General features: G+C 36.1%; 3 long non-coding RNA genes across 9 annotated transcripts; 1 reads left to right on the forward strand and 2 right to left on the reverse strand.

The window, feature by feature from the left end:
* Nucleotides 1–7,213: 7,213 nt before the first annotated feature.
* LOC124456474 lies at nucleotides 7,214–8,539 on the reverse strand. Its single transcript, XR_006952290.1, has 2 exons — nucleotides 8,454–8,539; nucleotides 7,214–8,272 (listed from the first exon to the last, which is right to left on the reverse strand). It is a non-coding gene; the product is annotated as an uncharacterized LOC124456474 (long non-coding RNA).
* Nucleotides 8,540–8,710: 171 nt separating this feature from the next.
* LOC124456472 lies at nucleotides 8,711–11,784 on the reverse strand. Of its 6 annotated transcripts, XR_006952287.1 has the most exons (7): nucleotides 11,494–11,784; nucleotides 11,243–11,337; nucleotides 10,026–10,168; nucleotides 9,721–9,904; nucleotides 9,398–9,439; nucleotides 9,203–9,298; nucleotides 8,711–8,752 (listed from the first exon to the last, which is right to left on the reverse strand). It is a non-coding gene; the product is annotated as an uncharacterized LOC124456472 (long non-coding RNA). The 6 variants fall into 6 exon arrangements; XR_006952286.1 differs by having other exon boundaries at nucleotides 9,721–10,168; nucleotides 11,243–11,333; XR_006952284.1 differs by having other exon boundaries at nucleotides 9,721–10,168.
* A 114-nt stretch (nucleotides 11,785–11,898) lies between these two features.
* On the forward strand, nucleotides 11,899–24,307 carry LOC124456469. 2 transcript variants are annotated; one of them, XR_006952278.1, is made up of 5 exons: nucleotides 11,899–12,018; nucleotides 12,703–12,825; nucleotides 19,749–19,809; nucleotides 20,069–20,197; nucleotides 24,166–24,307. It is a non-coding gene; the product is annotated as an uncharacterized LOC124456469 (long non-coding RNA). The 2 variants fall into 2 exon arrangements; XR_006952277.1 differs by lacking the exon at nucleotides 24,166–24,307 and having other exon boundaries at nucleotides 20,069–20,516.
* The last annotated feature ends 2,864 nt before the right edge of the window (nucleotides 24,308–27,171 follow it).

The following is a 27,171-nucleotide window of genomic DNA, read 5'->3' on the forward strand; positions in this document are numbered from 1 at the left end:
ACTTGTACTTTTAGACAGTTTGAAGGTGAGTATCTCGGATTTTAGCTTCTTTTGACTTTGTTTGCTTAACCATTACAAAATCTCTTTTGGCGCCTTTCTATTTCAGGCCCGTAACCACACTGGGTGCACGTCCAACCCCCCATAACTAAAAAGGTCCGCTTTTCTACGCTAGTTCGCTTTACAGAAATAAAAGAATAATGAACAATATAATGTCTTTTACATTATTGAAAATGAAAATGATCTTTATGTTTTTGAACCTGTTCCGGTAGCTTCAAATAAAAAGTGGACTAGCACCAGAGCATGCGCTACAATAAAAACAATCACGTGGCCATGTTGATGCCATTATTTCATAGCGAGCATAAACAATATCGAGCTAAATAATTACATAAGAACCCTAATGAACCAATCACGATTAACCAGCCTTGCTTTTTTACATTCACATTACCTTTGATCATTTTCAATTGACGTAGAGGAAGCAATAAACATTAATTCAAGAAAGCATAGTTGTTGATTGCAATTTGACACTTTATTTTAAATTTCACGTAAAGGAATTGATGTAAGGCTTTAAAGTAATACTAAATTTTATAAAAATATAGTTGTGTGGTCTACAAGTTCCTTTTTTTTAAAATGTGCCTCCCCCCCCTTGAAACTTTCTGGTTACTGCTATGCATTTTTGGATCTTTTTTGTAAAACACATAAAATTTTAATGACTATCAACAGAATTCATTGACTAGCTATTAATTTTCTTTTAAAAATTTATGAGGACAGAATTACGGAAATATAGTACTCAGCATATTTTATGGTTTGTCGTACGCAAATTTTTAAGCAACATAGCATGAAATTTTATAAAATGATGTCTTGTTGCAAAATTTTACATTCTAAATGAAATAGCCGGATATAAACTTGAGTAAACGGTGCACAACCGTACACTATTCCTGGCCATCCATGCTGCATGCGTTGTTCATGCAATGGTATTAAAGTTTTCTGCAGAAACCTATTGAAATGATGCCTGTCAAATAAATCTATAACAAAAATATTAATATTTTAATTCCTAATTATCGATGAAATTCTTCCAAAGATTTTCGATGCTTTGATGACTTTGATTCCTAAGCAATCAGCAGTACGTATATAATTCTTTTTTTTGCACACAAAAAGGAGGTACGTAGATGCCGTTTGTACTTTGCCTGTGCAAATTCAACAAAAAGCTTTCAATAATTAATTACATAAATCGTCGTAGACTGCTTCGTGTGATGAACATATCACTGTGAAATGTAAATGAAAAACAGCGAAATCGTAATAAAATCCGTCCTTCAAAATGTCGGAAAACGAAAGATATACTTTTGTAATTTTTGAAATAAATAACTGATTTGACCCGGAAAGTAATAGGTCGATATGAAAAATATCATTTGATTTGCTTTGTAGAAATGTGCGTACGTCTGTTTGATTCGATAAAGAGTTGTTCGAGTTGCAAAAGGAATCTTCGATTTGAAAGTATTGATTCTTAACAATATAAATGTGCCATAATGCGCAGTATTATTGTGGCGACGGGCGGGGATAAGCCATGAGTTGCATAATTTCCATAATTTGCGACACGATTTGTGTGAATCGATTTCATCGGGAAATCGCTCTCTTCCACAATAAATGAGCGATCGCTACATATAAAACAAGCAATTAATATTGCTCATATCCATGTGACGTTGCCAAATGCTGTCGACAAGGACACGCTAGGTGAGTTTGCAATCATCTTTTTCAATTAACCCATTCATTTAGCGTTTATAAAACAGATTGAGCATGCAATTTGTATTGTTTAGGTTAATTAAAACTTATGAGCTTTGTTGATTGTTTGTTGAATCAAAAAGTTTATCGCTTTCAATTTACTAGCTATTTGTATAGGCAAACATGCGATCGCGAGGTGATAATACAATATCTCTCATGTTACACTTGAATATCCGTATTTATCACTACTTTGTTGATACAACTGTTATCAATTAATCGTATTTATCAATGCTTTCATAATTAAATCTAATTATAAAAGATGAATAATTTTGTGATTGCGATTCATCACGCATTGCTTGAACACTTCGAAACTGAACTCCTTGTTTAAACTTCTTGTTCTTCGTATGTACTGTTTGAATTCAAACATTTGGCAGAGTCGGTTATGGCGTTCTAATTCATATTTCATTCTTTGAAAAGCTTAAAAAGTAAAATATGTGCTACCTGTTCACTTTATTATTTGCAACTTGAAGTACGTTGGTCTTCTAGATGTTCGAGTTCAAGGAATGATTCTAAACGTTCAGGATAAGCTTTCCAGTTGATTTCGGTGAAGATTACGAATGTCAATAAATTCTTTTGCTTGTAAATGTGTTTGGGTTTCGCCTGAAATAAGAACGTGTGATGGATTTTGAACTTGACAGCTATCTTAAATAGACTGTAGACATACACGTTCAAATCCCTTTTCTCATCAAGTTTTTGTTTTTATGTAGGTAAAGTATTATGCTTTAATTGCTTAAATGTGTAAATTAAATGAAGATATGATCTTCGCACTTTGCTGGACAATTTAAGCAATCGTCTCAGGACCTGAAAAAATCAGGTGACTCAACGGGATTCGAACCCATGACCTCTGCGGTGCCGGTGCAGTGCTCTGACCACTGAGCTATGAAGTCACACAGTGGTGAGCAGGTCAATATTGTTGGGCTGATATTTTCTCGTGAAATGAATGTCATATGAATGTTTTATGCATGTTTCCCGTTGAGTCACCTGATTTTTTCAGGTCCTGAGACGATTGCTTAAATGGTCCAGCTAAGTGCGAAGATCATATCTCATTTAATTTCAAACACCGCACTGCATAAAACATTCATATGACATTCATTTCACGAGAAAATATGAGCCCAACAATATTGACCTGCTCACCACTGTGTGACTTCATAGCTCAGTGGTCAGAGCACTGCACCGGCACCGCAGAGGTCATGGGTTCGAATCCCGTTGAGTCACCTGATTTTTTCAGGTCCTGAGACGATTGCTTAAATGGTCCAGCTAAGTGCGAAGATCATATCTCATTTAATTTCAAACACCGCACTGCATAAAACATTCATATGACATTCATTTCACGAGAAAATATGAGCCCAACAATATTGACCTGCTCACCACTGTGTGACTTCATAGCTCAGTGGTCAGAGCACTGCACCGGCACCGCAGAGGTCATGGGTTCGAATCCCGTTGAGTCACCTGATTTTTTCAGGTCCTGAGACGATTGCTTAAATTGTCCAGCAAAGTGCGAAGATCATATCTTCATTTAATTTCAAATACCGCACTTCATAAAACATTCATTAAATGTGTAAATGCTGGTGAAAATAATTTTTTGCCAGTTTTGATTTGCTTACATTGAGAGATTTAGATGGGGTAATTTCTGAATGGGTTGATGGGTGAGAACTAATTGAGGCAGAGAGGCTTTCTAACTTTAAAAAGCCACAACCAAAGCCCTCTAAAAGTTTTAAGTCAATCTTGGAGCAGAGATGAATTTACTGTGGGTTATAGGCACTCTTCCTAGCATTGGCTACAAGTTGTATGAATTTTCTTTTAAATTATTAATATACAAAGGAATTGAGAAAAAAGCAATTATGATTTGTTCTCTGTGGAGCACACTTCAAAAATATTTCCCACTAGGTTATTTATGCTATGAATAACAGAATTTAACATAAAAGCCCATCATGACACAATGACATCCAAAAACTTCTAATCCAAACCAAAGCACCTCATGTCCCCCCCTTGATCCATCCCTGTCTTAAAGTGAATGCACTAAATTTATCCCCAGTTTCTTATTTCACATTTTGTGTTTTTTATTAAGGTGCAAAGAAAGATTGATTCCTTCTGTGTTCTAACTCAATCACAAAACTTGTAAGATACAGGGCCAGGACTCAAGTGGTAAGTTACCTTTTCTATTCTATATATACTATTAAGTCAAGTTAATCTTGCAATAGAATAGATAAAACATCACCCAGATTGTAAGAAATTGAATGCATGATTAGGCACCATACCACTATCATGCATAAGTCTACATACGTAAAATATGCTGGCATTTGCTAGAATTGTAAGCAACAAAATTTTAGTCATGACCATGGTATCAGGGTATGTGTACAGAGAACATGTTCATTTGAAATGTGGGTGTCCATCCATTATAGTAAAAACACCTGCAATTTTGGCTTTTTGCTTTAAAGTTAATGATGTTTGAATGCCATATATTTACAGGTTAGCAAACTTTTCATATCAATGAAAACCTTTCAATCTGACATGATGTAGATAAAACAAGAAAACTGAATCAAAATAACTGATATCAAGCAGTTTCATTAATTGACTATTTTATGTGATCACATAGTGAGCATTGAACATCCACAAAATTTGAAAAGCTTTTATAGCAACTGCATGATATTTTATTGTAAAAAATGATTGAGATAAGTATAATTTCTGCTATTCGTATCAGTACAGCAAAACTGCTCCTTTTTATCAGTTCAGTTGTAAAGAGTTAAAAAACAGCTTGCATCTTGGTGATTGCTTTTGAGCAATTACCCATGGTTTGATCAAGTTTGATGGCATTGGTTTGTAAAAATTAAGCCCTTTTCATGTCCATGACAGAAATGTTGATAAGTAGTTACCATTTCTAACCAGATTTCATGACAAAACTTGGAAGATATGAAGGCTATTCCTGTTGTTACACAAATTTATCAACACATATCATGTTGGTTAACCTGTTTTCCAATGAGCTTGCTTACAAAACCCAACAGAAAGGATACTGAGCCCTCAGAAGTATCCCAAGACCTTTTGACATTTTATATAATCACATATTTTGGAAGTAGTTTTGAAATATTGGCTGCTGGTTTTATTTTAAATGAATTGTCTGATTCTAAAATTTGATCTATTGAGTAAAGATGTTGATCTATAGTCATACATAAAGACAACAGAATTTGGCAAATTAAGATTGAAGTGATTAACATAAAATATTCTTGCATGGGCTGAAAAACAGAATTGGTTATAGAAAAATGAAATACCAGAAAAAACTATGAAGGCATTTTTGTTTCAAGTTTCATTTAATTTAAGGTCAGTTAATTCCTTACTAATTTCAAAATATTTATATTCCAAAAATTTTGTCTACCATAAAGACCAAACTATTTGGCAGACAAATGCATTTTTTCCAGGTGCTTCTGATAATCTTTTTTATGCATCAGTTTGGATGCATAATACATAAATTAAAACAGTAAACAAACATATGAGCCCATTTAGGAAATTCTTCTCAGTCAGCAGTTTTCTATACCAAAATAAAAAAACAGGAAATTTATTAATGTGCAAGTGCATGACAAAAAACAATGTACCCAAACTGGGAGATAGCAATATGTTGGATGCTATTGTGTTTTTATTCTGTTACATTATTATTATTTTTCATACTTGGCAATGCAATTTATATATTTACAAAGTTATCTATCATTCATTTTTTGATATAAATATACCTCATCACCAGGCTAACTGAAATTATGGTGAAAACCATTACATATTTTAGTTGTTTCATGCCTTCATCCTTAAAATGAACAGTAATGCCACAGAATATTTACATACAGGTCATTTCCAGTGATTTTTGTGATTTGCATTTGTCGAGTGGCAATTTTCTTTGCTGAGTGTCAATGAATCATGTACGGTGTTAATACAAACGTCACTGGGGAGGATTTTCTGTTTGTAGATATTTTGTGTTAAAGGTCAGTTCCTTTATGTTACAAATATACACATTATATGGCCCGGGTTAAATTAAGATAATTCAATGTAACTATAGAAGAAGATAGTAGTATTGACCAGTCACCAACAATCAAACAAACCATGACTTTCAATTTAAACTGTGACCAAGGGTAGGGGTATAGGTGGCTAAGGAGGTTGCACCCTCTGAAATGATTAAGATGGAGGTGCTAAGACCCCCCCTCCCATTATTCAAATATTCATTGTTACAAAGAGCTTTTTAATGTTTCACAGAATGACATAATGAAGCTGAAACTAATAATCTGAATGCCACGCGCCCGCTACGACATTTCTTGTTTTCTCCGCTCCTACCCCTCCCCCCCTCCAATACAAAGCGTCTTCCGCTGTCACTGACTGTGACAGCTAAACTTCTTATTGTTGGTACAATAGCGTTAAGAAAGTGAAAAATAAAGGAAAAAGCAAAAAAATCAAGACATCTAAACATATTTTGAAATCCTGATCACCTAAGGTGTATTTGCCCAAAAGTTTTGTTATTTTTCAATAAACTGTATATGGTTTTCCCTTTTCTTTGGTACTTAAAGAAAAGTGGTGTTTGCGTTTGTTTTTCGGTATGCTAGTTACGTGTTTTAAACTTTTTTTTCTTTTAAAACAGATTTTGACTTTGTTAACGATGCCTGGAATCAAGATCCGTGATGAAGATCGAGAAAAAATCGCCGCGAAGTATATTTGTACTTACTGTCATCACTTTCTTATCAATCCAATGAAGAACTCGTATGGTTTTTGTTTTGTAAATCTTGTATTGACATTATTTTTGGATAACGTAAATTTTTATGTAACAAATCATTTATAAAAAGTTATAGTAGTTGTCATACATGGTCTTTCAATAGACGCCCTGATTATTCATCCCAATATCGTATCACATATCCCAAAGTATTCCTGCGTATCATCTTGTTCAATTAAGTTGGTGACTAGCTGGTAGGGCGTCAAAATTGTTTATTAGATCTCTTGATACGACTTCGGTTAAAAACTGTTGCGTAGGCGACTAGGGAGAGCTCATCTTACTCATATTTTTATAATCCTAAATAACAGCTGCTTTCCTAAGAACGTAATTTATCAAAACATGCATGTACAAATATTGACCCCCCCCCCCTCTATTTAACTGTCGAACTGGTTACGCCATCCACTCTTCAAAATTGATCATTCTTGTTAGTAGTTTTTGTCTTTTTTCAATGTGTAGAAATCCTGATCCAAAATATCCTGAAGATAAAGAAAATTTGACCAACGAAAATGTAGGTTAAAATATTGCAAAGATTTGACAGAAAATTCAATTATAGTTTTGTTGCTATCGATCATTAGCGTAGCCATCCCGCAAGTTTAGTCTTGCTTTGTAAATGTTAGTACATAATATTTTCCATATTACAGGGCATGTCAGTTAATGAGCAAAGAAAAATTAGCATAGCACGACTAAATAAGCATGTTGGCTGAACAACTATAGTTATAATTACTCTTTGAGTTCTAAAAAATTATACATCGATTTACGTATATTGTCAAGTCTTGTGACATAGAAAATCCTTTTGTAACTTGGATTATCAAAGCTACGTGCAAACGTTCTCAATATGTTGACTCAACATGCGCTAAACATTGTTTTGTGTTTGATGAGTGATGCTAAGCGATGTGTGCAAGCGCTCTCAACATGTTGAGTCTTGAAATGATATCGCGTAGGATCATGAGATAAAATACTCCACCATGCCTAGCATTAGCGTATATACAGGTACATTAACTGTTCAGTGACCAGGTAAATTACAACAATATAAGCTGCACAGGTAGTGTGCATGCTTTCGCTCAACATGTTGAGTGTGCTGTTTTAAAAACCAGAAGTTTCATTGCACTATAAACAAAGTTGAGGTGCGGTTTGGTGACCATGGAACAAAGCAAATGTTGAGTGATGTTGAGTGGAAATTTTGAGCAAGTTTAAACTTCACTCAACAACGCTCAACACCGCTTAATAGCTACTACTCAACTCTCCTAAACACGGTGTTGAACATGTTGAGCTCGTTGTTGAGTCTACATATTGAGAGCCTTTGCACTTAGCGTTAGTGCGTCGGTGAATTCTATTTCAAAAAAGTTTGCCAACAGTTCTTGTAAGAAATTTACGTTACTGTTTCATTTAACGTCTAGTGCAATTTAATCTTGTTTCATAAAAGATCAATTTCCATGGATCCATTTAGGTTTTCCCGGATGCTTTTACGAAGCGTGAGTTAAAAAGGATTCAATTACATTGTCCATCTGAAGAGTGTAAATGGTTTGGTACACACGAAGAATTGGAGGTGAGTTGGGCTGAGAAATTTATAAAAACGTGTGGCATTTTCACTTATAAAGGGATACACCGAATCTAAGGGATTAGGTACAACATCTTCCAAAATTTCGTGCTTGTCTACACCTTTCTTATTGCTTAACAGAGCACGCAATATTGACAACGTTTCTTCTTGCTTATTAATTAATGTTTCCAGTTTGGTGAGAACTGATCTTTGGAAGCCTACAAGATGGATAAGAAAATAATAGAATAACTTATGTATAACCTACGTAATATCTTTAAAATATAAAACCTTACAACATGCTAACAAGAAAATTCAAATAAAAATCGCATCAAATTGCTAATTGAATACACATACATAGTAACAACGCTTTTCAAAAACTATATACTGTAGAAAAGGTACCATTAATGTTTGGTTGAGAACGTCTTTCTGCAGGTGTTATGTTCATAAAACTTGTCAAAGGCGTTTCGTGCGATGTAAGGTCATACGCATCTGCAAAGCAATCACATGATGCATTTAGTTGTGAAGAAAAAAAAAACATTTCAAACGACACGAAATGAACGTAAATGAAAACGTAACAACAAGACATGCAATAATGAATTGTAAGAGAAGCTTGCCTAAGACACCACTGTTTCGTTAAGAATGTCTTTCTCTTGTTGTGTCAGTTGTAGGAATTCCTTGTGAAGAGACGTTGCTTGTATCTACAGAGAAGACACGTACTGGGTTTAACATATATCTTTATTGAACGCAAGAACGTCATTTAAATTAAGGTACTACAAGTTTCAAAAATCAGAAAAAAAAGGTGACTAAAATAAAAATCTCGAGAAAGTTTCATTTGTTAGTTTGATAGCAAACGCTGAGAATTAGATTTGAACGAATGTATTTTGATTAAATCGTGGTGAACACAACTGTAATTTTAACTATAACTAACATTTTGTCAACTAATTACAACATTTTAAAGGACCAACGCCTACAGCACCTATAGAACATTCATAACCCCTATAATGCAACGATGGACGTAGAAAAACAGTAAATGTACAATACGAATGTTAAAGTTATTTAAAAAGAATCAATCAAAATTATTTGAACATTTTAGGCGACATATTATATGAAAGTTGCTGATTAGTCAGTTCTGATGACAGAAAACTTACCACTACGTTGAGATGGTGTCCTACTAGTAGATGGGGAAGTTATTGCATGATCCTTTGTGTTTTGGATTTCTGGTGCTAGTTCACCGTAATATAAATCTGGATCAACATATATTAAGATGAATAGAGAAATTTTGTACATGCATGTTTCTGTCAAAAAATTGTCCACTTGTAAAAGGATTATAATAGCGCTTATACCTTTTTCTGCAAGGGAGATCAGCTCGCTGTACACCGGTAAATCTAGAAAGCAAAATCACTCATTAGATTTAAATGCAACGTAGCAATATGTGAAAAACTGCACTGCTTTGAATAAAGCAATGGCCTATTGCATTGCAACTACAGCACTTACTTCTAAAATTTGTGATAAGATTTCATTGACGGCTAAAAGAAATTTGGCGTGTAAACAAAAGAAACTGTCTGAATTCTGTGACTTTCCATCTGTCAACCTCCATTAAATTCCTATGTTTTCGCACAAATGTAGAGGGGATAAATGGTTTAAGCTCTACCAATTTTTTACTAACCGCCTCTAAATGGGCAACAGACATTTTAGCAGCGCGATTTCTTTTCATCCAAGCCATAATCAATTTACGCATAACACCCAGACACAGTTGATGCATGTAGTCAATTGGAAATTGTTTTACCATATCAACAGGCAAGTGACAGTAAGGGCTTACAAAGCGATGATGTTCCTTTTGTATCTGCTTTCTAAAGGAAATATTAGTGCGCAATTCCATATTATTATTTTAAGAGTAAGTCACTCGACCAAGCCACTTCCCTTTTTGTGTACACTTGTCCCAACCAAAATAACCAGTACAAAGTTTTGTACCTTTAACAAGTGCTCTTGCAGGAGAGGATCACAAACAATGCCCCTTACTGTAACAGTCAGAACCTTGGACTCCCCTCTCTAGAATACCATTGAAATCTTCTATAAACTCATCCAAAAACTCCAAGTCTTTTGGCTTGAAGTCACTACATGTTAGGACAATAGAAAACATTACAACAGGTTTGATATTCAAAATGGCACACAACACTGGTTATACATTTTTTGCAGAAATCTTCTAAACAAAGGAAGCCTCAAGATGATTATTTTTCTGAACTGTTTCACAAGGATGCTTTTGAAAGTGCTTTAACAATTATTCAACAAAAAAAAGTACATGTAATCCATGCCAGATTTTTTAACACTAATACATACAAGTATATACGACTGACATACGAGTACATATGACTGACATACAACCATATAGGGTTGGGGTTATATATATATAGTTTGAATTTCAGGTTTAATACATAAAGATAAAGCCTGATTAAGTGATTTATTGAGTTTTTCTTCGAGCCTTCATCCTCATTCTGATGAAGGCTGGAAGCAACAGTCAAAGCTCAATAAAAATCATTTAAATGGAGAAACTTTTATCTTTATGTATTAAATGCCTGATTACCAATTTTCAAACTTATATATATATATATATATATAACCCTAACCCTAACTCTAACCCTAAACCTATATAGTCGTATGTCACTCGTATGTACTCGTATCTCAGTCGTATATACTTGTAGGTATTAGTGTGGTGTTTTAGTCACGATCCTGACCTATTAGTGTGGTGTTTTAGTCACTATGTTTTAGTGACGTACGATAACCGTACGTCCTGTATCTCAAGTGCAGGAGTCACCATTTTACTATGGTGATAGCCGGGACGGCACATTGTTATACACTTTGTATATATATATATATATATATATAAACTTGTGACCAGTATGTAGTCGTATGTCACTCGTATGTACTCGTATGTCAGTCGTATGTACTCGTATGTCAGTCGTAAGTACTTGTATGTACTCGTATGTCACTCGTATGTACTCGTGTGTACTCGTATGTACTCGTGTGGTGTTTTAGTCACGATCAAGATTTCAGATATAAAACAGAATTTTGACAATGAACTTCATACGATTATACATCAGGAATTCAATAATCACAAAAAATTGTAATCATTAAATTTGATAAGTAATTTTTGAACTATAAACATCAGTCGCGTGAATGATTTGACATACCCTAGATCCGCCCCTGCATGTTATGACAATAACAACCATACGTACTGATGAATACCTTATCCAAATGCTCTAGCAAGGTGTAGTGATAATACTATCTTTATAAAATAAAAATAGAAGTTAAAACTAAATATAAACTAAGCTTAGTAAATTTGTTTGTTCCTACACCAATATACCCGGACTCATAAAGTCACGGCAAAAGTAACATACGACAATCTCTAGATTACAAAGAATGATAAAATAAACGTACTTACCACAATTTTTACGCATTGAAACATATTCTAGATCATAACTGCCTTTAAACTTGGAAAGCGAGCTGTGAATTATCCTGTCTTGACAACTATTAGGCAAATTCGATTCTTGAACGAGCCATCTTCAAATGAACACAAACGCCGATATTTTACAGGTATCGAAATAATTTTGATGTCAAATTGATTTAAATAACTTTATTTATCCATGACAGATATTTGAGATAAGTAAAACGTCGCCAAATGTCTTAAATATTCGAAAATCCTTGTTTGTAAACGTTATCCGCCATACATTTTTATAGTAATTTGTATCTCTGGTGGGTAACCGGAAGTGCATTTTGCATATATAATTAGGCTTCACATTTAAAAACAAAAGCTCAAAGCTTTTGTTTTTAAAAGCTCGCTGCCAAGCAAGAAACCCGATGTACTTATCAACTCAAAGGACGCAACCATTTGACGCTTATCATTTCAGAACGTTAAGTGATTTGAAAGATCAAATGTTCAAAGTTTTGAGCCATCAACTAGTAAAAGGTTTGTAACACTAAAGATAAAGAATTATCGTGTGTGTTAACGATCTGTAAATGAGATCTTAAATAAGAAGTGCTCGCCATCTTTAATTGATAAACTTTTGATAAATATTGGTCACACCCAAGTACTATACAATATACATCATCGATACTCGTAACATTTTGCAATCCTGTAATTGTACACCAATCAAACCAAGTTACAAATACAAACATATTAACTACTTACCAAAAATATCACTGCCATTCATCTAAAATATAGCGTGTTTGTCATGACGTGTTTAATTGTACTTTAATTCATGTTTATAAAAAGGCGTTTTCGCCTTTTAGCAACGTTATTATTTTGGAAATGTAGCTTTTTTATAAATGTTTATCAATAAACCATTTATACTAAAGATTTCAACAAGCACAATTAGACGTTCATGACTTATAATTGTGCAATGATATTGTGTTATTCAACAGGCAAGAGTACCACTAGTATAAAAATAAAACTGACATATCGAGCTGTAGTTTTTACCAATTGCTCCCAAAGTACCTTAAATATGGTATATTGTAATATAATTTACACTTCTCATTTCTATTGATGAATTCGATCCAAATTAAATTCAAACTTATAAGGAAAAACAATAAAAACCATAAGGCCGTATCTTTGCTTTTACATAACAATTAACTTTTAATGTTTTAAATTCAGTTGCCTAAAATAATTTGCCACGTATCAACTCAACGGACGAAGCCATTTGACGCTTAACTTATCAGAACGTTAAGAAATCTGAAAGATCGAATCTTCAAAGCCTCAATCGTCGACCAGTAAAAGGTTTGTAAGACAAAAGACAAAGAGTTATCGTGTGTGTTAGCAATGTATAAATGAGATCTTACATAAAAGTTGTTCGTCAAATATAATTAATACACTTTTAATAAATATCAGTCTCAACCTAGCACTTGATACCCATATTACATCATAGATACCCGTAGCAACTTGTGATCCTTTAGTTGTACACCAGTTAAACAAAGTTACAAATACAAACAATTTGCTTACGAAAAATCACTGTCATCTGAAGGAAGGCGTGTTTATCATAATGTACTTGCTTGCTAAGGAATTTAAATTGCTTGTTAGCATGCAATCATATTTATCTTTGGGTCCAGACGGTATATTTATAAAATATGTGTTATTTCATTATACTTGTGATAGTATGAAATGACATTTATGAATCAATAAGAAAATTTAGTTTGAAATTGCAAATGGACTCATGCATGCCATCAGTGAATATTTTAAATATTTTGTCGTTCTGTAACGTTGCAATTATCTTTCGTCGAGCTGTTAACGCTAAGATGATACAAGCAAATTCATAGCATTAAATAAATAAAACTGAAAATCTTTGATTTCTGATTCGAAAAAACAGAGCTTTTGGACCACATGGTGGTGTACAACAGAAATTCTTATATAATTATGCCACGTTTGAGGCTCTTCTCGTTAAAATTAGACCGATTAACTAATGATAAATTAATTATTCAATTCAATTACAGCATTAACATTTTTGTATTCTGGGTGTGGAATCGTTTTGACTTGTGATTTTGATAAACTTAACTTTTGCCATCTTACGAATCAATTCAGATTACCAGGAACAGCTTGTAGTTAAATATACCGAAAAGATACAACCTAACATTGAACTTGATGCAAACAAATCTTTATAATTTTTACAAGACTACAACAAGAATTTTCTATCACCTTCCCTTCATTTGATTTATCAGAATATAATGAAATGTCACCTTATCCAACTGTGCGATTTACTTTTCTCAACATTATAGCAAAAAAACGCATATTTTAGATAAGACTAATTCTATTTCACGAAATGCGGATCTTGTAAAATATATAATGGGAGACGAAATACAGAGATCATTCGTTTACGAATGACAAGCAACTATAAGAGTTGGGTCCAGGCCCCTTATTAATCAACGATTATCCCATTATGCTCTATCCCCTAAGTCCTTTCTAGTATAGAAAAGCGTAATATAAAGTTGTTCTTTGATATTTGTTCATCCTCTCAATTTTCTAACTGCCCTTTCTTGTTGAAATTGAGTAATCTGCGTAGAGTTAGTGGTTCTTTCTTGCTAGGATTTGTGGTCGCTGGTGTAGGTTCTCTGGCATCTTTAGGTATCTTGGTTGCGTTTGGTGAAGTTCCATCTGCGGTTTCTATGTTCGGTAGTGGTGCTGGCTCCGGGGTATCAGTCTGTGTCGTCGGTCCTAGACGTGGTAATGACGATGTTAGTTTTCTGTTGGCTGGTGTCAATTTGTTGGGAGTAAGGTTCTCCATTGAGACTTTTGGTATCAGCAGCAGGTCCGTATCAATAGCACATTTGGGTGACTGCTCTTGGACAGGTGTGAATTGCCGGAGAAATTTTCTGTTTCTTAGTGTAATTCTGTTGGACCCGTCGACTTTGACGCGGTGTTGATCGTGTTGAAGGACTTCGATGACTGTTCCAGTCTTGTCCTGTTTCGTAGTGTACGGTCCTGTTTGGTTCTGTATTCTTACGTGATGTCCAATGGACAGAGGTGGTAATCTTCTTGTGTGTTCTGACCAACGTTCCGCTGCTCTCATGTGGCGGTTTCGTAAAGCCTCCTCTCGAGCATCAAGTGTTTCGCTCCAGGTTGCGTGTGGCCTATAACGGTCGGGGGAAATTGGTATGAAATTCTTAATAGGTCTACCAATGACGCATGGGCCGGTGATAATTTCCTATCGGTATCGGGCGTGTTACCATATTGTAGAACAGCAATTTGTAAGGCGTCTATGCTGAGGCTACCAGTGGGGCCGTTATTGTTCGGGATGAGGCGTTTCACAATTTAAACGACAACCTCAGCGCAGCAATTTGAGTGCGGGAATGCAACAGAGACGAGGCGGTGGTGTACCCCCCATTGTTTGAGGAACTGCCGTGTTTTGACGGCGGTGAATTCTGGTCAGCCATCAGTAGCGCATTCGTCTGGGATCCCAAAGTTGGTGAAGGCGAGACATAGGCAATTGATTAGTCCGTCGCAACCGTCTTTGGCTCGTTCGATAATAGGCCAGTTATAGTAACGAACTACGATTACGAGATAGTTGGATCCTTTGTAGTGGAAATAATCCTCACAGACCCACTGGAAGTGGTACGCTGGTGAGATGGTTGGTGTAGGTGGTGCGCTGGGTTGGGATGGTGCTATTCGTTTGCAGTGGTTGCATTGCGTACGTATTGCTGCGATATCTGATGTGATTCCTGGCCAGAAGACTGAGTTCTCTGCGCGGGATGTCATAGATGATATGCCCTGGTGTGCCGAGTGTAGCACTTCCAGGATTTTTTTGCGTAACAGTGGTGGGATAACCACACGATCTATGTACACGATGACGCCGTCTACTGGGTAGAGGCTGTGGCGAAACTTGTATTTTCTTGTAATGGTGATGGGAGGTCATTACGTGAAGCTGGAAAGCCAGATTTGATGACATTCATGAGATCGTGATTAGTGGTGTCGCTGGCAGTTGCCATGCGTACCCTGTCCCAGGTTGTGGCGACGTTTGTAAGTGCTAGAAAAGCGAGTGAAGCGATGGTTTTGTCAAAGCCAGTGTGTGTAGGGGTGTCCTTCAACTCTGCTATGTCGTCCTGGAGGTGAAGCATGGTTGGGTTCTTTGGACCTGTGGGGAGGTCTCTTCGGGAGATCGCATCGGCGGCTTTGTGACGGATACCAGGGATATGGATCATTTGGAACCTGTATCTCAGTGTCTTCTCCCTGAGATTGCGTAGGCGGGGTTAGGGATATTCTCCAATGTCCGATCACCAAATAGTTTGAGCAGAGGTTTGTGGTCTACAGCAATTGTGATGTTGTTGCAACCGAGTACGAAGAACCTGGATTTATCGAGGGTGTCTTCGACTGCCAGTGCCTCCCCTTCTATTGGTGCATATCGAGATTCAGCTGCATGTGTGAAGCGGCTGCCAACCAGGCTTATCTTCAACCCGGTGTAGCAGCATAGTGGTCCAGTTAATTAGCATTCACAGTGTTTTTAGAGTAGCTAAAAGCCGATGCCGTGTTTTGACCAATCAGTGGCAAGACAGGTGGGGCGTGTTTTGTCAAAGATGCAAACGCCCTCGTGGATTTCATTTATGATTACTGATTTGGATTCCTCAAACAGTGTGTTGAGCTCTTTGTCCCAAAACAACTATGTGCCGGGTTTTAGTAGTTTTCTAAACGGTAGCATACGTTCAGTGGCTCCAAATGCATATGAGACTTCATTGTTGATACTGCTCGGTTTTGGTAAATAGCGAATAGCATCCATGAATTTCCTTCTTGGGCGAACAGAGTTTGATGTGATTTCAAACCCTGCGAAACTCGACTGTATCAGATTTGAAGACAAATATTTCTGGGTTGGGGATAATGCGTTTCGACCGCAGATGTCTAGCCATTCGACAGCCTGATGAAACTTTGGGTGAGGTTATTTGCCCAAAGTAGGAAATCGTCAATGCATTTGGTTTTGTTTGGAATGTGTAATACAATCTCATCGAACCGGCCCGAGTAACTGGCCGTCTGGGTGAAGGGGAACGCTGTGATAACCGTTGCAGCAGTCGAACACTGATTTCTTTTTGGCACTAGGAACAGAGCGCGCCTGGTGGAAAGGGCTTTGGGTGTGGTGGGTCTCCCTAGTGGCATTTGCATTTATTGCCTGTAGGTCAACAGTTCGTCGTGATTTACCGTACCTTTTTGCACAGATGAACATCCTGGGGAAACAGGTGCGGGTTCGCCGATTGGGACGGGTTCAATCACGCCGACGGCCACGTCTTGGTCAAGGCCAGCTTTAGCCTCGTCATGCCAATGTAGAGAGACTGGGATTGGTGTATGGTGTGCTTTAAGTCTTGCATTTGGGTCAATCATGAGTCGCATTGGTGGACCTTCTATGAGTGGCAGTTGTTGTTGCTCGCAAGTGTTAAACGTGCTGGACTTGTAGTGATGGAGCAGCCAGTCCTCTATATTTTTTCAGTTTTCTTCGGTTGCAGGGAAGTGCAGTGCAGGGAAGGACATGTGCGCTATGATGGGTGTTCTGCCACAACGTGAATATACTGGTTTGTATGTATGTCTACTGTCATTGTGTCTCCCACGGTGAGGAAGCTGTTTGGGATGATTCCTAGGCGGTGAATGTCTCACGACTGAGGAAGAGTTTATTTGAGTCATGAGTGACATAAACAATTTGATGGCCCTACAATACCTGTCCGTCTTTGGATTGACCAGAGAATCTCACGATGGCTGCACCGATGATATCGATGCCATTGTTGTTCGCAGCATGCATACGCATATTGACCGGAAGCAGGTCTTTCTGGCGTATTACTTGTTGTTTCATTATATGCTTGCTGGCAAGGCCGCTCTTGCATCCAGTGTCCGCCATAGCATTCAATGTGGCTGTCCGAGGTCTTGTACGATGCAGGGTGTACCCGAAGGCTGTGTTGTCCTCTGGGTGACATTTCGCATTTATATGGAGGAATGGTTGGGGCTGTGACAGTTTTTTCACCCAGCGGTGTTTGAGGTCATTGTAAGTATGGTGGTCTGGCAGGATTCCATTGTTGCAATGCTGATGGTTGTTTGTCATGCACAGGCTGTCAAACACTGCGTCCTCTTGGTCTCAGTTAGCGTTGTGTTTCGCGTCCCGACGTTTAGCCATGTCTTTGCTTCTCCACATGGAAGCGTTGTGGTTAGGACGTCCGCAGCTATCGCATGTTTTGCCGTAAGCCGAGCATTCTTTTGCCGTAAGCCGAGCTTTTCGTCGGGTGTGGCGTTTCTACCATGGTCATGTTTTCCACAGTAAGAACATGGTCCGGTTTTATTGGTTTGCACGCCCTGGGTTATATTTTTTTGTTTGTCGCGGCGATATTGGCTTCTGGTAGCATCGACGCCCTGGCTGTCGAGTTGGTTGGTGGCCGAACGTCTGCCAGCTTCTTTGGCTTCTATGAACAGAAATGCCTCCTCCAGTGTCATATTTTGATTTTTATCACTGAGCAGGTCTAGTTGGTTGTCGATGTCGGCGATCCCAACAGTTAGTGTATCGCGGAAGCTTTGTTCGCGTAGTTGATTTCTGTTGTTGAGTTCGGACAGTTAATCGTAAATTTGCACACGGTGGCTTGTCCACGAAGACGTGCGCCTAAGCTGCGAATGGTTTCGCTACAATCCTGGCGCGCATTATGTGTATTTAGATAAGGGCCACCATCGTGTTTTCCTCTCGTACAGCGAGTTCGCGGACTGCAGCCATGACGTCGTCGATGGGTTTGTTCGTGAGGGTGGCGCCAGCGTTTTTGGTGAAGTCCTTACGAAGCGTTTCGTCACAGCATTCGAGTAATTGGATGATTTTGTCTTTGCCGGTTATTTTTTTGGCATTGACACAATCCTGCCAGCGTGTTTGGAAATACGTCCATTCCTCACTGGACCCGGCCGCGGATATGGTTGGTCGTCTGACCTTTTCGATCTTGGGCGTGGCGTTGATGCCCGTGGGTGTGTTTGTCGCGTGTTTGTAATTTATAGCAATCTTCCATAAACATCATTGCAGATGAAATTTTGGTAGCAGTAGTATAATTCTTTAATATTTCTGCATTTTTGAAGAAGCAGCAGCATCATATAATCTCCAGTTTGTTTCAAAGCAATGCAGGTCGACCTTGTACCATCTCAATTTTTCTGCCATTATAAAGCCAAGAAGACAAACTTTTTAGGATTAAATATCTTTGCCGGTTGTTGTGTCCCTTTCAAAAAAATTTTGCTCGAATCAAAAGTTTGTAGAACGAATAAAAACGCAAAAACTGTTGATTTTGTAATACAAAAGTATTGTAAAGTGGGATGAACCAACTTCCTGCGTCAATTATCTTACTGTATTTTATACATGGATGCGTTATCCAATAAAATATACATATCAGTTGCTGTGACACCTGTGTAGGTTTTTTATGCAATCAATTTATGTAAATACTAAATACATTCCTCGAATCGTGTGCAATGTTTGTCACTCACGCGATCTCGCGTGGCTTACACGTATGTTTTGCCTTAATCTTATATTTTAACAAGGTAGGCAACTCTCACTACAAAACTACCGACCGTTAACACAAGCTTTTTCACAAAACCGTAAATGTCTCATAAGTAAATAAAAAACACGAAAAACAAATACATGTCATTAATATCGAATTATGTAACTATATTTTTGCAGTTTTTCAACATTCAAATGTATTTCTTTGCATAAGAAAAACGCGAATGTTTTTAGGGTTTGAGCGTGGCAATATTTTTCAAAACCTATGCTTTTTGCTCACTTATTTAAACACTCCGCAAATTTTTGAATGCTCAAAGGCGTCGCAGATTTGTTGAGATTTCAAAAATATGCCCTCTTCTCACTGTTCAGTCGAATGTCCCCGCTCAGTCATAACCCTATTTGCATTTGCTGATCTTCTTTGCTTAGAGTACATGTCACGTGACTCTTATCCCTTGTTCAAATCATGTGGTCCTTATGATTTCTGAAGAGTTTCAAGAAAAATTGTTTGCCATTGTATTTGAAAACCGTTTTTACTAAGACTGCTTTTTCAACAACTTTTTATCGACGTGTATGTCTGTATGAGATAGCGTTCATCGAACTGATAATTCAAGTCATATATGACTTGTATCACTGTAATGTAGCCAGTCAGCATGTTCAGGTCGTTCTATGTAAATTTCAGAATATCATTATCCATTTCTTTAGAAGTTTATTGTTTTTACAGTGAGTGAAGACAGAAAAATTGGATTGCAGGACTGAATTTGGTTTTTCCACTTAAATTGAATGTAAATATTTTCATATGTACAATACCATAATCTATTTTTGCTATATCTACCACGATTTTTTGTGAATTGCAAAACTTAATGTTTGTCCAAAGTGTGCTAAATACAACTATACAAGTACAAAATTCGCTCAACTAATGAGATTTAACCATGATGTTTGCGATCGCTTTCAAAGCTAGCGCTTGTATATATTGATATCTTCCGTTGTTTTGTAGAGAGGTCTGATCATGCGCACAAAGTAAACAATGTTTTGTTTTTGTAGAAATTGTTCATGCTAGCTGCATGCAATGCTAACATATGTATGGAGATCAATGAGATGGATGGAAGACGGTCGGTCGGTGTTCTGCTTTTTGCAGTAAAACATGTAGTTTTATAGCCTGCGCAAACGTAGGTAATGAACAAAAACTGTGAGAAATGCACACCAAAGTACAGGAAATGGCATTTTAGAGCTTCTCAATAAAAAATTTTCCCTGGGAGCATTTGCCCCCGGACTCCCCAAACATGACTCGCACCTTAGGTTCTCGGTTCAGGCTTTGGTCGCCATTTTTAAAGTGTGTATATTTAGCGCCATTTTCAGTGGTAGCTGACTGCTTCCTCCCTGGAGTGTTCCTAGCATGCAACTGACCCCACCTATATTAAAAAAAAATATTCAAAATATCTGTTTACCCAACAGAACTTTGTGGAACCAATTAAAATTTGCTCGCAAAGTGTCTTCATTTGACGGCCGCCATAATTTTTCCGTTTCAAAAAAATATGTTAAATTTTACTTTTCTTATATGACATACATCACGGAAAAGCCACTGACTGACTCTTAAGCTTAAGCTTCGTTTAACGGCTCAGATGTTTCATTTTTAATGGGAAATATTGCACTTTGCCCCAGATTACGCTACGTTGATGTGACTTATATAAATCAATGGCCACACGGTAAGTTTCTTTCCCATAAGCCAATATTAAACGTTCATTCCCATGAATTACTTTCGTTGGCTTTCTTAACTCTTCATAGTCCGATAAATAGTCATGCTCAAACGTCATATGCTAAGTGACTCAAGAATCAATTGTCCAATCAAATCTATCCTTTTTTATTTATGATAAACGCCACCTAATCAGTATTTTCTTGATAATCTTTTTTGGCACAATGTGCTGACTTTTTTCCTTCGAAGTGAAAATAACTGTTTAAATTGTTCTTTCTTTGTAGACAATAGTGTGATTTAGCAAACACGACGTTTCGTCTAAGACGTCGTCAAATGTTTGCGAGGGATCTGGGTCTAGGACGCCACACGTTGTAAAGTATTTATGATTTAACAAATCTTTTTAAGGACTTCGTCAAATGATAGTATGAAACAAGTTTCATCTATTTCGGCACTTTTCCTGCTGGATTGTGTTTTCCGATAATTTTAAACTAATTTTTTCAAATCAAAAATGTACTGCAGTATATTCATTTCAATAAAATTATAAATAAAAGCAAAATCATCCACCTACGGCTTTGGGACTAAAATTGTTTTGATTCCGAGGAAACCCCCGAAATTAGAGCAGATCCTGCGTTGTTTATTTGTTTGTGTTTTTCGCTTTTGGAAAAAAGTATTCGCAATTTTTTCTCAAATGAATATATGTAGGCGTATATAATCTTCTAACATGCAAATATCAAGGATATTTCCTTATTTTGTCCAAAAATTAAGCTTGTTTCAGCCGTCGTCGATACGACGTCAAATTGTATGTTTTCACGTCGTCGTCGACAACACGACTGACGTCATAGATTGAACCGGAAGTAAAAGGCGCATGCCACGCCATTTTCACGACGTCTTAAGGCTAATTAACAACTATTTGCGAGGCGCACGTGTGCGACAATACGGTGAAATTACGTCAAATGTTACTTTCGTTTTGGTGATATGACGTCATATTCCTCATGCGACATGGGGCGCGACACTTGTCGCACGAAATATAAATTAGCCTTAATATAGAAAATAACCTCATATATATGACTTGTCTAGACGGGAATATAAAGACCTACAAAAAACTCGACAAAACGTCGTGTTTGCTAAATCACACTAATATCGTGTAAAGTGTCTTCATTAGTGACATATTCATTTACAAGAATAATGGTGTTCACTTTTGTTTTTGCTGTTGTCCTTTTTTTCCTTTCACCCTAAATGATCAGTGAGCAGCGTGAGCCTTTCCATCTTTTTTGGTATTTGGTATTAGATCTGCATCATTCAGTAAAATTTCTTTAAAGCTTTGATAAGATTTTTCTCCAATCGTATCTAAAGCTATGAGCGGCTTGTAGTCTTCCGGCAAACTTGCAAGAAAGGTCTTTGCTAATTTCTTATCATTACTTTTACAATTCCCATTTCATTTAGTTTGTTGTGAAGAGATTTCAAATTGTTGATATGATCGATTATGTTTCTACACTTTTCAATCAGCAAGAATTATATTGTTGTCGTAGAAGGACAATCTTTGAAATAAAAGTTGTAGCAAACTGATTTCTCAAAATATCCCATGTCTCTTTCGCTGTATGTGTATCCCTTACATTGATTTGCTTATCTTTTTTGACTCCCAAACAAATGTACGTCCATCATTTCCTCGAAGCAATTCTAAATGCTTGCTACACTTGATGAGACAAGTCTTCTTGTAGGATTTCATCTAATCCATCCGCATGATCAAACAAATTAATACTTTCCTGATACAAACGCGTGTTAAATGCTAAATTTCTACTATTTTTTCTTTTAACTTTGGTATTTTACATCAAAGATTCGTCAACAAGGCCATACTTAATCTTAAGTTAATTCAACGACTTATTTTAAAAAATATACACTTCAACATACATATAACAACGCTCCAGACAAGCATTCAAGTCTCCTAGTCCGTGACCTGTGAAAATAATAAGTCATGTGTGACGTTATTCAAGTCACGTGCAAAGTTCATCTCAATAAATAAAAAGAAACAGGCAATCCCTGATTTCCAATCAATCTCACCTTGAATAACTTCCTCAATATAGACAATCTACATTAAATATTTAGCACATCACCTGATACATTATTGAAAACACGTTCTTACTCAAGTAGTCTGGCATGCAAGGAATCACTAAAAACAGACTAAAATTTACGAAATGGTTTTGAAAACTTTCTATGGTTGTCTTGATTTGAGCAAGACTTGGATTTATTATGTCCTTTAAATGCTCGCTCTTTTTTAGACAAGACAACATCAAAATTACTTTCTTCTCTTTTCTGGCTTTCATTCTAATTATGTCGCTTCATGGCCACTTTTGTTGTTCTTAAAAAAATGGCTTTGCAGTAGCATGACTTTAAAATTTTTCTGGTAATTATTGCCATTTTTAATTACGTATGTCTATCTGAATTTCACGTTTAATATGAATTAAATATTTGTCGAAAAAGTTTACAGTTGAGCGTCGTATAATGACAAAAAAACTGTAAAGACTGGCTGTGTCTTTCACTTTAAATAGATTTTTCTTCAATAATTAAATTTTAATTCGATACCAAAGCCCATCTTCAGTGAACTGTCAAGCATAGGTCTCTTCATAATTTTTGAAACTGAGGTGTTGATCGATGAACATCCAGTACGGTTAAATGCCTTTAACGTGTTACATAGAAATGCATTAAAACATTAATTGGAATTGAAAGGATGAACATATTTATATTTTCCTAACCCTTTAGTAATTATTTGATAATCAGAGATAACGAATTCGTTCTGCTCTTATTTGTGTGATGTTTGAATAATGAATTCATAGTCACATAATGCATCATGTGACAAAATCTTTTAGTAAGCTTTGGCTCCCGGGCCTTCCTTTTCCAATGTCACTGCTTCTTCTTTGCTTCTTTTTTAACCATTGAGACTTCGAGGTATTATTCGCAATAAATTATAGCTTTTTTCCGTTCTTACATGCATTCTTTTTGTCGCTTTTTTGCAAATATAATTCCCACCAAAACGAAATGAGCACAAATCGTTGACATTTAAGATTAATATAAATGCATAAAATATTTTATCTACAAATAACTTACTAATTAAGGTACGATATCAGTTGGTAAAAGTTGAAGTACTCCAGCAATACATAGACAAATATAAAGTATAAAGACAATTTAGCGCTATTTTTGATCTTAAAAATATGCAATAGCCATTCAAATCAGGATTATAGTGTTTTTTTATATCAATGAATTTAACGTTGGGCAGTTTTCGTTTTCGTCGGGCAAAAATGTGTCAGAACCCCCAACATTTTTTGGACCCGTACGCCCATTTTTTATTTCCTCATGATATAAACTCTCAACTTCAACTAAACGTTATATATAATGTATATTGAATTTTTGGAATTCTTGGTTTTAATCATGTTGATATATCAATTTTTTGCAGATGGAATCAAGAGGAAAAAGAAACCTATTTTACATTGGGCAAATAATTAATGTTGTTCAAAAGGAACTTGCTTCGTTTTTCATCAAACAATGGAACATTCATTACAAATCATCTCATGGAGAATGGGATGATACACCCAAAAGTGGCAACAACTTTTACACTTTGGAATCAGGAAGAAAATTAGTCCAAGAAACACGACAAAAATATCAGGATGGAGACACCAGTAAGTGGGACTGTTCGATATTATTTGGTGCTATACTTTTTTCAAAATCAATTGGAAAGCATCTTGATAAAGAAACAAAGGATGTTGTTAAGGCAATTCTTTGTGAAAGAAACAGATACGCACATTGGCATGAAAGGGAATGCTCAGATGATGATTTTGATGAGATAGTCAATAATATAGAAAAATCATTTCAATATTTGAAATTTTCTCTCGATGAAATCATTGAAATAAAAAATCATCGAAACTGTTTAAATTCATTCCAAGTGCTTCCTTCTAAACCTAAACATTTTATCGTTGAACGCACAAATTACGAGATGAAATCATAAAAGATCTTGAAAAATTAAAGAATGATAACAATGATAAACTGACATATTTTACATCACTGGTAATCCTGGCAGTGGTAAATCACAACTTGCAAGACAGGTTTGTGAAAAATATCGTGTGATTGGAAAAATAGAACTTCGTTTGTAATGACTCTCGATGGAAAAATGAGGATTCTCTTTTAAAACTTACTGTGAACTTGGATACCGTTTAAACTGTGACAAGTATATGATTAAAAATTTGAAGATGAAAACTGTTCCATCACAGAAAAGTGAAGAATTTGCGATCGTTAGTATCCACACGATTAAAATTCTGGCAAAATTGGTTGATCATTGTAGACAACGTGGTACAGCTCAGCAAAAATTCTTCATTACTTCCCCAAGTAGGGGATCCCATTTGGACAAACGGACAAATCATAGTAACTATCCAGAACACAGATGCCGTGCCTCAAGATGATGAGTTTAATAATCATATTTCTATCAGAATTGGAATGAATGATAGGGAATGTTTTCAACTGCTAAAGCATTACACTATTGAACATTCTGATGATCGATTGTTGAATGAAGTATCACACGCATTAGATCGTCAACCTCTGGCTTTGGCTGCTGCTGGTTATTATTTCAGTCGTGTAAAGAAAGTCAACTCTTCATTTACTTGGAGTCAATATTTAAAGATAATATCTTCAGAAGAACAAGAAAACATGGACGCCACTTTTGTTAAATTTAACTCGGTATATCCTAGAAGTATGTTACAAGCTTCACTTTTAGCTGTCAGACAAAATGCTGAAGAATCCTCAATGTTGGCAATTATTATTAACTTTTTTTCCGTGATATCGTCTGATCCTATACCACGAGACATTATTGTTTTTTATGTTCAAGAAATTGATGCCAAACACTCAAAGGAAGATATATGTCATTGTTTAAAGGACTGCTCATTGTTCTTGCATTCAGAAAATAATGACATTAGCCTACATCGCATTGTTCACAAAGCAATTATTGTTTACCAATCTGAACACTTAAATAAACAATGCAAAATAGAGCAAAGTCGCAAATTGCCTTCTCTTCAATCAAACGTAGACCAAGTAGCTCAAGCACTTTACATGTTTAAAGAGAGAGACGACGAAAGCAAATTGATGCCACATCTTGAAAACATTCTTCAATTATTAAAGACCAACAAGACAAAAATCAACGTGAATACTTTACAAGTTTTCAAATATTTTGTTGACAGATTAAGACATTTTGGAAAATACGATCTTGCTCTTGAATTATTGGATAAATTTAAATCAGAAGAATCTAGTAATGACAAAGCTTGGTATTTTAGTATCCTCGGTCTTTTATACCATGACACTGGGAAGTATAGCAAAGCTAAAAATCATCATGAAAAGGCTCTGGAAATTCGAAAACAATCGTTAGGTCCAAATCATGTTGATGTCGCTACGTCTTTAAACAATCTTGGTGTGGTGTATGATAAAACTGGAAACTACGACAAAGCTATGGAGATTTATGAAATAGCTCTAGAAATTCAAAAAAAATCGTTAGGTCCAAATCATGTTGATGTCGCTACGTCTTTAAACAATCTTGGTGTGGTGTATGATAAAACTGGAAGCTACAACAAAGCTATAGAGATTTACGAAAAAGCTCTAGAAATTCGAAAACAATCGTTAGGTCCAAAACATGTTGATGTCGCTGCGTCCTTAAACAATCTTGGTTTGGTGTTTTGTGAAACTGGAAACTACTGCAAAGCTATAGAGTTTCATGAAAAAGCTCTGGAAATTCGAAAACAATCGTTAGGTCCAAATCATGTTGATGTCGCTGCGTCTTTAAACAATCTTGGTTTGGTGTTTTGTGAAACTGGAAACTACTACAAAGCTATAGAGTTTCACGAAAAAGCTCTGGAAATTCGAAAACAATCGTTAGGTACAAATCATGTTGATGTTGCTGGGTCTTTAAACAATATTGGTAATGTGCTTGAAAAAACTGGAAGCTACAACAAAGCTATGGAGATTTACGAAAAAGCTCTAGAAATTCGAAAACAATCGTTGGGTCCAAATCATGTTGATGTCGCAATGTTTTTAAACAATCTTGGTGTGGTGTATGATAAAATTGGAAACTATGACAAAGCTATGGAGATTTACGAAAAAACTCTAGAAATTCAAAAACAATCGTTAGGTCCAAATCATGTTGATGTTGCTGATTCTTTAAACAATCTTGGTTTAGTGCTTTATAAAATTGGAAACTACGACAAAGCTATAGCGTTTTACGAAAAAGCTCTGGAAATTCGAAAACAATCGTTAGGTCCAAGTCATGTTGATGTTGCTGATTCTTTAAACAATCTTGGTTTAGTGCTTTATAAAATTGGAAACTACGACAAAGCTTTAGAGGTTCACGAAAAAGCTCTAGAAATTCAAAAACAATCGTTAGGTCCAAATCATGTTGATGTCGCTGCGTCTTTAAACAATCTTG

The sequence above is a fragment of the Xenia sp. Carnegie-2017 genome, unplaced genomic scaffold, assembly GCF_021976095.1.
Source record: "Xenia sp. Carnegie-2017 unplaced genomic scaffold, XeniaSp_v1 HiC_scaffold_5, whole genome shotgun sequence".
NCBI classification, from domain to species: Eukaryota; Metazoa; Cnidaria; class Anthozoa; order Malacalcyonacea; family Xeniidae; genus Xenia; species Xenia sp. Carnegie-2017.